Source organism: Clytia hemisphaerica, unplaced genomic scaffold (genome assembly GCF_902728285.1).
Source record: "Clytia hemisphaerica strain Z4C2 unplaced genomic scaffold, Clytia hemisphaerica genome assembly, whole genome shotgun sequence".
Taxonomy (NCBI): domain Eukaryota; kingdom Metazoa; phylum Cnidaria; class Hydrozoa; order Leptothecata; family Clytiidae; genus Clytia; species Clytia hemisphaerica.
The window spans coordinates 211,452-221,783 of record NW_027103359.1 but is presented as its reverse complement, the minus strand read 5'-3'; the positions used below and the strand labels follow the sequence as shown (position 1 = coordinate 221,783).

Below are 10,332 nucleotides of genomic sequence, written 5' to 3'. Positions count from 1 at the left end.
GGAATGTTATCCTCAAAGATCTACTTGATGTGATAAAAGAGTCAGACTTCAACCGATATGAGTACATGTACCAATACCTTCTCTCAAGAGATGACATGTTTAACGAAACTTGCATGACTGGAATAACTATGATCCATATCTACACACAGCTCCTCCTTCATGATGTTTATATTCGGTATTTTGTTGCTTTATTGAAAAAAGTCAACGCTTTGCGTGAAATAAAAAAGACACAACCGTTGAGTATAAAGATATACCCAACCTACTTATTCGTCGATACCTCTTCAATATTTAGCATCATTTTGCAGGATTCTATAATGGATGTTCGAAAAGTGTTTAATGATTTGAAACCGAAAGAAAGTGATGTCATTTCTTTCTATATCCATGATCAGAACATTAAACTATCCGATAAAATATGTAAAGCTCTTTCACGACCTAACATCGCCCGTTACCGATGGGCATCTTTGGATTCCTTAGATTGTCTCAATACTGTGAAAACGTTTGAATCAATAGATGATCTTATAGCCATGATGAACGAGGATTTTTGTAGAAGACAAAAATTAAATTGAAATATTCCAGGAATGTTGTATCAATGTTGTGAAAATAAAAACGTTCGAAATTTTTTATGATCTTATAGCCATGAGGAACGAAGATTTTTGTGAAAGGTGAAAATGGCATTAAAACATCTTTATGTCACCTTCCCGATTTGTTAATTATGTTGTAGAACTCATTAACTTTTTTGTTTTGTAAAAATTATTTTTAAATCTACCTCTGTGGTCCTCTGAATCAACCAGCCTTTCTCGAAATTGGCTCATTATTTTTTTCAGAATTTTTTACTCAATAGACCTTTTCATAAATTACGTCACCAATATCACTTGCCTCGTATTCGAACAATTACCAAGGTGATTATGTCCCTTGAAACATAAAATTATTTTTTTATGAATAAAAAGTAGTTTTGATAAAATTCACTGGGACTTAATCACCATGATGGCAATAATTTCAAAACGAGACAAGTGATGTTCGTAACGTAATTTATGAAACGGTCTAAACAAAATGGCAATACCCAAACTTACTAATCAAACCAATAAAGTTTCTTAAACTCAAAAATACAAAACATTAACATTTAATTGGCCGTGATGATGTTTATGTTTTAATTAGGGACACCCTGTAGAGTTTTTCAGTTTTCATATGTCCTCTTGAGTCCACTTTTGTTTAGTGTCCCTTTTGTATTGAATGTCTTTTGTATTCCCGAATTGCGTTTTATATGTCATTTGTAATTCCTCTAGGAAAATTAAGATATGTTTATTAATTGTAATTTTGTACATAGAAATTAGTTCAACACTGAGAGACGCGAGTGAGTGTCTTGTGTGTGAGAGGTGCGTTTTACTAAAGTTTAATTTACTGTGCGTTGTCGTCTTTTTTTGTCTTATTAATTTCGCATAGCGAAAGTATTACAATCGGTTTTCTGCGGTCGTAGTGCTAAAAATCAACACTCAGCACTTGTTCTTCGTGTTCATAGTGCTCCACATGTTCTTCTAGAACATTCTAGAATATTCTAAAGATGGACTCACGCACAAAGATGAATAACAGCGTTTCTTTAATGGTTCTACAAGGTGAATGTAACCAAGGGTGTGTAAACATTCCTTGTGAAAGCTTTTTAATGGCTGCTTGAAGTCAACACTTTTTGGACATCATTTCAAATTTTGATGACTAGGCAAAAAACCATCAAAATCGCTCAAATATGCTGAATCAGCAAAATTTGAAATGCAAATATCTCAAGATCTAGCAATGGTACCTCAACAAACTATACCTGTATTCGATAGTACTCTTCGAGACGCATCCGTTGAAAGTGGGTTTGAGTGCTGAAATTAATTTTTAAAGTGTTGACGTCAGCATTAAAAATGACGATTTTTCAGCCATTATGGCTATTTTCTCAGGGTCTGGTTGACCAGATTTTACAAATGACCCCATTTTGGACATCTACTCTTCAAGCTCTATCAGATGGAACCATCAAAATTAGCTGTTTAAAAACTTTTAAAATTGACATTTTTTAATGGGTCACTGCTTTTTGCTTAGAAAACCCCCTCTCACTCTTTGGTCCATAACTTTTTTTCCCCATGACAAAAAATTTGACTCTACCCCTCATTTGAAAGCTGATAAAATTATCTTTCCAACGGTATATAGAAACCTTTTATAATAATTTTTTCTAGGTTGACCCTAAATTCTACTGGACTACACCCTTACAGTGCATTTCTGATATTTTGAAAAACATACCCTTAACCACCGCACATACCCGTCGGTCAATTTGCCTTACTCCCCCCGGTTTATTATTACAAATTTGATTATTTTATTTTTGACAATATTTCAGCCAAGTCTTCTTATAAAAAATTGTTCTTTATAAAAACTGGTGTGTTTTTCTTGTTTTTTTTGGTAGCTTTTGTCTAACAATTTAAAAGGTTTTATTTTCACTGCAATTTAAATTTAAAATATTATTTAAATATCATTATTTACAAAAGGTTATGTTGCCCAGCCGGCACACAATGTTATTTCAACGTCCATACATATTCATAACGTTCATATAACGTTAGAAGAACGTTAAAACAACGTTTTGTGCCAGCTGGGTGTCCCCGTTCCCCAACTGAAAAAGACAGGGTTTAGTGAATTTTATTAGATGTTTAGGCTATGACTTTAAATTTGCTAAAGACTAAGATAAACTAATTATTTTCCTTATGATCAATGACACCAAAGGCCCAGATTGTGCTTAATTTTTTCTAAGGTTTTGCCAAATCCATCCTCGTGTTCTTATAAAATTGTTCGTACAAGAAAACTTATATTTAAGAAAAGTATTACGGTGAACACTGGGCGAAAAAAGAGATTTCCAATGTGTGGAAAGGCGTGGAAATGTGACAATTCCACATCTTTCCAATGAGTGGAATGATGGTCTTTCCACATCCATTGGAAAGTTAATAAGGTTACCTTTCTATCTTTCCACAAGGTCATCTTTCTAACTTTCCAATCAGTGGAAAGATCATTACTCCAACTTTCCAACTATTAGAAATTTCACTTTTCAAACTGGTGGAAATACGTAAATGTCAACTTTCTACATCTTTCAACTGATCAAAAATTTCATCTTTCCACATCGATTGGAAAGTTTGTAAGGTTACCTTTCTATCTTTCCATAATATCATCTTTCTAACTTTCCAACAATTAGAAAGTCCATATTTCGAAAAAGTGGAAATACGAGGAAATATCAATCTTCCACATCTTTCCATACTGTTCAAAAATTTCATATTTTCACATTGATTGGAAATTAGTTAGGCTATCTTCAAGCATTTGAAAATTCTTTTTTCTAAAGGTTGTAAAAACGTGGAATTTACGTTATTTCTAAATCTTCCAAGCTATTGGGGATTTGATCTTTCAACAATAATGGAAAGTTACAAAGGTTTGAAATCAGAAATTCTTTCCAAACAGCTGAAAGCTCTAATTCCCACAAGAAATTAGAAGTTATATAATTAGTGACAAGTTGTGTTTTCTTGCTATTAATGCTACTAGTTTAAGAGCAAAATTTTGACTAATAAAATATTTCATAATTATATGCTTTTACATCGGTAAGTTAAAAGCCACTTAATCATGCATGTGATATGGAAATAAAAGCACAGTTTTCATAAGAATTACATAAATCCGGGAAAGCCTCAAAGTTTTCAATTTTTGGAATATCTTTCATTTAATCGTCAAAATTTTCTCTATTCAGCAAGTATTGTCTCAAACGTGAGAAAAAGAGGAAGGAAACAAGAACTAATAATTTCAAATTTCAAAAGCCCAAGAATAATTTTAAGCCTTGTTTATTTTATAAATGGAAGACAAATAAATTTTAACTGAAAAATATTTTGAGGCTCAGCATGATTTTTAAAAGTTTGCAAATATTTGAGTCTTGCGATTCTTATAAAAAAATTAATCTAATCACAAATAATAATTTGAAAGAATTAAAAATGGCGAGGAAGAAAGCTTGAGAAATCAAATTCAGCTACCATAAACCAGATTTTAACTTTATATATTGAGGGTTTTTTTTTTTCTAAAATGTTTAGAAAACTCTAAGGTTGCAAAAAAAAAAATCATTGTCAATCTTGCCTGGACACTCTTAAAAAGCTTTAGAGTATAACGATGAATCATTTTGATGATCTAAAAAACTAATAAATAAATAATAAATAATATAAAAACTCTTACCAAGATAATCTAATTTCCATTGATTTCAAATTAAATGAAAAACTAAAAATAATGCTAAACTGTATATATTCCAAAGAGGAAACTTGGATAAAAACATGAAGCACAAGCAAAACCAAGTTTACATCAAATTCATTTGATAATTGTTCCAAAGTCAGCTTCCACATATAGCTATAAAAATTGGTATGCAGCAATCATTTGAATAATGGCTGGGATAAATTCATTAGTCGATTTAATCTATATTGAAAATTACAGCATCCTACAACACTTTGATTGGACCATCTCTCCTGAACAAAAATAGAAAATACAAAACATTTAATTCATCAAGTCTGCCAGAAATCTTAGAAACTATCAACTTTGGTACATGATACCAGCAGTCAAGTGTTGCTTGCATCTCCCTGATGCCGTAAGGAGAAAAGTTTCTAGTACGAATTAAGTTTGTAATGCTCTTATTAGTTAAACTAATTAGGATACTCTCTGATTTTAATTGTGTTGAATACAAAAGAAATTTGAAGAAAATTACATACTTACAATATAAAATTTATTGCAGAACAATGATGAATATGAAAAATACATACTTACAATATAAAATTTATTGCAGAACAATGACAATGATTTTATCCATGTTCACATCAACACATTGTCGAACGTTGTGACCTGAGGCGAGGAAGAGTAAAGCATATTTACGCACCAGCTTGAATTAAGAATTATCTAATCCCAGCTGTAAAAGCTAAAAGCATTAAAGCTGAAACTTTTTTATTCTTTTATCCATCCCATTTAAAATGCCTAACATTTTGTGTAATCAGAGAACAATTATTTCTATCATTATGAAAAAACCAAAACAACCAAAAATTTAATTCATTCTCACTAAGTTTAGCTAATTTGTTTTAATTACAATTTTCAAGAGACAATTTGATGCAATATATACATTTCATACTTCTTTGTGCTGTTCTGTAAATCTTGAAAAATATATGGAGCACAACCCTTTCATAACAAATGCACCAGGCTGGACTTAAAAAGGTTGGTTTGTCAATCCCCAAACCCTAGATTTTGAAGATGGATAGGTTGGAAGGAAAAATTTTTTTTTTCAAGGTTTAGTTCCTAGTTTAGTTGTTCCCTTCTTAGCCTCAATTGGACTGCATGGAATTTCCACAAAAATGTTAGAAAACTGCTGAAAATCACATCCTGAATGCAACATATCAAGTGCAAATAAAGGGGGGGGGGTTTGAAGGGGTTCGAAATACCGGCTAATAAAAAAAAAAAGGCCAAATACCGTCACCGTCTAATTTTAAAATACCGTTTTCCCTTCTTTTTTTTCGACTTAAAAATGGCCAACCCCCGTCACACCGTAAAAGTACCCCCCAATAAAGGACGGCTATTCAAGTTTCCATTGAACCTATTTCTATATCTATTTATTTAATTTGAAGAAACTTTACAAAAGTCTCGTAAAACATGTCTAGGTCTGTTTCTTTAGAATTTTAGAAATACAGTATTTATTGTTGCAATACATTCACTAGAAACAACAATCATAGAAAGAAAATATCTAGTCACAGTCGCCTGAAAAGGCATTAATGTGATATTGCCAGAGGCATCTCTCAGAAAAAAGTGACAGACTGCTGAAAAAGTTCCAAAGAAAGCATCATGTGAAAGAGAGTCTCAGAAAAACTATTCCAGCTAAGACAAAAAGGACATTTTCAGTTCTAATATTCAAGTGGCTAAACTCTGAAAAGTAGCTAAATTTGGTACTTACAAAGGCTTAGGGGAGAAATCAGGTCTTGCTTCAGTCTTCTTCCGACAACAACTTGGTTTGGCTTGCTTCCTGCTTTCATCAACCAGAATTTTGAAAGACTTATTTTTTCCAATGTTATGAATTTGTAGACGAAAATGAAAACCGGGGGTTACAACCGAACAACTCAAAGTCGTTTTTAATTATTTATCACACGTTTAGCACAATCTTTTCACTTTGTTAGGTGCATAGAGATTTTAAATTTATTTTAGACTTTTATATATTCTGAAAATAAATCATGAATTGAAACGTAGTTGAAAAAAGGATATTTTTTACAAGTTATTCTTGACCCCCAGAAATCTTATGTTTTTCATTAATATTCAAGATGGCCAACGCGCCATAACCAAAAAAGCGCGCGCACACATTTAGACTTTGAAAAGTGGGTTGACAAATTTTGATTTTCTGATATGCCTTAAAGGGGCTCCCCCAGGGGCTGGCGTGACGCGTGAATGACCCTTTTTTCTGTCGTGAATACGTGAATTGGACTTTTTCAACGCTTGAATACGTGAATTGAGATATCCACGTGAACGTGAAAATAAGATTTTACCGGCGTGAATTCGTGAATCGAGATTTTGAGCGTGAGCGTGAAAAGCAAATTATTGTCTAAAACGAAACTGAATAAACCTAAATATGTAAAATTTTCTTGCTCGCTTCGCTCGCATAATCCTTCATGTCATATTGACCTATTGCCCACCTATTGCCATTGTAAAGTTATTCAAAATAATCAAAAATTGAAACAGAAACAAATATTTTTTCCTTATTTTTCTAAGGGCGCATTTTGTGATGAAAATATTGCATCCAGCGAGAGTGTTTTGAGCCAAAACAAAAAAGTCTAAATGAGAAAATTTTCTTCGTCGGCGCTAATGATGGTCGTCTTTCTGTAATCGCTTATATTGTTACTAAATGCAATACACAAAATGATACCGCATGAACTTGGAGACAGTGAAGGGTATTTGATTCTTTGATAATATACAAAAGTAGGTACAGTATGTGGCCCCCAAAACGGCGATCAAATTTGAAATTTCTCTCAAATCTAGAGGAAAAGAGATTTTACAAAAATTTTTGCTGCATGAAAACCTTTAACATCTCTACTTTATTTCCTTGAAGTTCTTTTTCAAAATTTTCAATTTCAACAATATTTTTCAATCGCTTAAAGATAGGTAGCTTTTTTCTAATGGCCCCCAAAACGGAGGTTTGAAATTTTAGCGATTTCTCGAGATATCTTTAAGATATGAATACAAAATTTTGACCATAGTTTTGAAATATGATTTAGAGGGTTTTGGGCATAAATTTGTTTGATAAAATTTTTACAGTATACCCCTGGTTGTCAAAATGCAGGTTTGGGGCCCCCAAAACGGAGGTGTAGTTAAAATCAAATTATTGGGCCCAGTGGTAATAGGGGGAAAAACTATGAACATATTTGTGTTTTCCCTTAAATTTACGACCCGATGGATGTAAAATTTATGATTTTTATGAAAGATTGTCGATACTGCAAAGTCCAAACTGAAAAATTAGAAATTTTCAAAATGGAAATTTTGATTTAACAACGTCTTAATTAAGTTTTTGAAAACAAATCTCTTATGAAAATAGTTCCATTCATGTATGGAATAAGCTGTGAAAATTTTAGAAAAAAAGCTTAACTAAAACTGAAAATATTAAGCTTTAAAGATATTTTTCTCCTATATTTTGCAAAAAAATGACAGAATTTGCCGTTTTTGCTGATTCAACGAAAAATTTTATATATAATGTTAATTTTTTGTTATAAACTATTAACTCAAGGTGATAGGAATAGAATTCCAAGATTTTTTGCTTTTTCTCATAATTAGAATTTTCGGTTTTGTCAATGCTGATTCTAGGGCTCCAAAATACTGGTTAACCTTCAAGATGCTATATCTTTTACCCAGCCTCTAAAGTCACAGTCGTTTAATTCTGATAAATCTACAAGTCAGAATCTTCATTTTAATGAAAACCTCCGTTTTGGGGGCCGTCTCCGTTTTGGGGGCCATATACTGTAGATAGTTCTAAAAATATTTATATGATTGCATCATCGAACATTCAGAAAAAAACTCTTGTGACGCCGCACCGTGTAAGGCCGGTACGTCACTCGCCGTACCAGATTTGTACCATTAAATGGTCAGTGTCGAAAATAATCAAAGATTCTGAATGAATTGTTTCAGTTGTTTGACCAAACAAGGCATATTAGGGTAACAATAGTGTGTTAAGGCTGTTTTCTCAGCAATGAAAGAGTGAAAGTTGTCAAAAAATTTTCGCGCTCGCTTCGCTCGCTTTTTCCTTTCCACAGCTTTTCTTCAATGAGACAGGGGTCAAACTTTGGAATTTGCCTCCTCTGGTTGTACCACCTCTTTGAAGCTCGCGACTTTCTAGACCATGAATTTGGGCCAAACCTCAATTTAAATTTATTCTCAAAATAAAATATATTTAGGGCCTGTGACGAAGAAAATTCGGGGGGAAACCTTAAAGCTAAGGCTTAAACTTTGCACTTACCTCCCTTAAAAAGCAAATTCAGGCAGGGTTTATAGCACCGTACGCCAGAGAGGTAGTTTTTAAGGGCTTTGGCGTGATAGACGTGATAGACAGACTTTAAACATTGCCCTATAAAGCTCCAATAATTGTAAGAGATCTTAAAAGGTCGACGCTGTCGAGAATAAGGTCAAAAAACTGCAGAAAACTTTATGTTGGCCATAAAAGGTCAAATTTAGCCCAATAAGGTCAAAATCGCTTAACAAAAGAATTAAAAGCAAAATCAGCGCGTGAACGTGAAAATGGTTTTTTTCGCGCGTAAATACGTGAATTGGCAAAAAATTTTGCGTGAATACGTGAATTGAGGGTCGACTGGGGGGGCCTAAAATGGCACTATTTTATATAGGATAGATTATGCCAAAAAAGTGAAGCTTTTAATTAAGGGATAATAGGAATAAGTAGGGTTGCTTAATTGAATCGTTTGATCCGGTTCCGGGGATAGTAAATATTTTTGAAAATTTGAAAGTGAAGAAAATTAACAACTTTCCATAGATTGGAAATTCCACTCTTCTTCCTAAAATTAGGAAAGTTAGTAATAGTCATATTTTTGAAAATTGTAAAGATGGAAAAAATCATCTTTTAACAAATTTCCATAGATTGGAAATTTCATTCTTCTTAAAATCAGGAAATTTAGTAAAAGTCATATTTTCGAAAATTGGAAAATTGGAAAAAATCTACTTTTAACAACTTTCCATAGATTGGAATTTTCACTCTTCCTAAAATTAGGAAATTTAGTAAAAGTCATATTTTTGAAAATTGGAAAAGTGAAGAAAGACCGCCTTTCAACGAGTTTCCACGATCATAGAAATATCATCTTTCAAATTTTTGGAAAGATAGTGAAGATGAAATTTCCAAAATTGGAAATATGAAGAAATGAGATCTTTCAACAAATTTCCACAAAATTGTAAAAATGGTCTTTCGCTAATTGAGGAAAGATGTTAAAGATGAACATTCCAACATCTTTCCAAAATGGAAAGCTCTAATTTCGCCCAGTGGAAGAAATGTTTTAAAGCTCTGCGGTTCTTCATTATCAGCAATAACTAGTTAAAGGTTTAGAACAATTCTAAATTTAAAGTGAAGTTTATAAACATAACAGTTTATCAGATCGCTAGATCATTGAAAATTATTTGCTAATCTCCGAGCAGATTCTGATTACTCCGCGCATGACACGTATACGTTTTTCATAAGAACATCCAAATATTTTTGATAACTTAAGATCATTGAAAGAAAACTTTAAAGATAACTTTTATTTATAAACAGTATGAAGTAAGCCCAGAATACTAATGCATCAACTACTAACGAACAAAACCTGATTTACAAATCTAACCAAACGACGTTTGATAGCTTTAACGATCAATTTGATTTTCTTTATGATGAACCATATAGATGAGCCCATAGACTGTATGGCCGGATCAGAAATTTTTTTTTTTAACCCGGCCGGTTTCCGGAAACACTACATTTTTTTATTTTCGCCTAGAGTCAAAATTTTATGTGGATAGTCCATACTTTTAGACAGGCTTTCGATTGCTTTCACGAGGTCCACGGCCAACCGGCCCGGCTATTCATGAACTGAACAGAACATTTAAAGGAAAGGGGATTCCAACAGCTAAACCGTGGTTTGAGTGCTTTGTACCAGAGTGTATCTCACGTTTATCGCTTTGTAATACACTCTGTGCGCATTGTCTGTTTGATAAAAAAATTCCCGTACGGAGACCTCTACAATGAAGTATGATTTAATGAATCAACGGATCCTGCACTAATGTACTTCCCAGTTTTCTCAAAGGTAA

At 32.8% G+C, this 10,332-nt stretch overlaps 1 long non-coding RNA gene across 1 annotated transcript; it reads right to left on the bottom strand.

Annotated features, from left to right (window-relative positions):
• Positions 1 to 4,377: 4,377 nt before the first annotated feature.
• LOC136821930 (uncharacterized) lies at positions 4,378 to 6,129 on the bottom strand. The gene is made up of 3 exons (XR_010848827.1): positions 5,969 to 6,129; positions 4,801 to 4,875; positions 4,378 to 4,505 (listed from the first exon to the last, which is right to left on the bottom strand). It is a non-coding gene; the product is annotated as an uncharacterized lncRNA (long non-coding RNA).
• Between the last annotated feature and the right edge of the window lie 4,203 nt (positions 6,130 to 10,332).